Raw genomic sequence first — 1165 nt, 5'->3', positions numbered from 1 at the left:
CACCCTGGCTCCTTCAGCATCCCTCCAGCCCCTGGGATACAAGAGATTTGAGCTTCTACAGACTGATTAAATAGACATCATTAACACTTGTCATCGATACGCTTCAGATCATGGCATTAGAGACCACACGTGGAGCAGAGGCAACAGTCCAAATGCTAAGCTAATGGAGAACTAAGAACTATGGGCTACTCCAACAGCGCAAAACACAACAGAAAAGTCAGAGAATGGATTTCTATCCAAAATCATAGCGGGACCTAACTCTAGAGGTCTGTAAAACATTGCAGCTGCAACATTTTCACTTGAAAAAAAATCTGAAGGAATTATTTCGCTTTTCATCAAGACGTCAAAATTAGCGGTGAGACTGAAATGACTGCTTCTCTTCCCACTCAAGGCAGCAGTAAAAGTGCCATTGCCTGAAGGGTGGCAGCATCCCCAAGGGCCTCCTTGGCCCAACACACCCATTACAGCCGCTTTATCAGGGAGCAGCTAAGGTCTGTGCTAACACTAACGACCCCCTTGGAAGCTGCCAGCTTGGGAAAGGAGTGACACCATCACTTTGGGACAAAGCCAAGCAGAGAAACATGTGTCCCGGGCAGGATCATGGAGCAAAGTGGATGTCCCAGGAGTTCCCGACAGGCGGCTGGGGCTCCCGGTCCCCCCGCCGGGGTCTGGCTTGCCAGAAGGAGCACGCGAGCCCCAGTGAGGCTCCTGCAGCCCCAGCCCCGGGCACTGGCACTAATGAAGCTGCCTGGCCCTCATTCCCCTTCTCTTTTCTTTTCCCAGGTTGGAGCACCCCATCCCACCAGAATGCACTTGAAAGAACAAGATACTTCCTTTGTACCAGGAAACAAATGATGATTAATGTGTTAGTTGTAATTAATCTGCGATGACAGATTAGCAGAGCGGTGGCAGTGTCTTTTGCTGCTGCAGAAGCCAGTGCTGATAGGACAGCTGGTGAGAGGGGACACCAAATTCAATTTGCTCCTCATTTGCATACATATGACAGCCATCTGTGCTAATAGCACTGCAATGTCTCTATTAGGGTCTCTTCTAGTGTGCTGGCTCACCTAGACTCCAATTAGGCCTTTAAGCGAGAAAGCTTAAAGCATAAATATTTGCAGAGGGGAAGGGGCGGCTCAGCAAGCCGCTGGGTGACGGCTCGGCG

Source organism: Egretta garzetta, unplaced genomic scaffold (genome assembly GCF_000687185.1).
Source record: "Egretta garzetta isolate BGI_Z169 unplaced genomic scaffold, ASM68718v1 scaffold34, whole genome shotgun sequence".
Classification (NCBI taxonomy): Eukaryota; Metazoa; Chordata; class Aves; order Pelecaniformes; family Ardeidae; genus Egretta; species Egretta garzetta.
Note: the sequence above shows the minus strand (reverse complement) of the source record.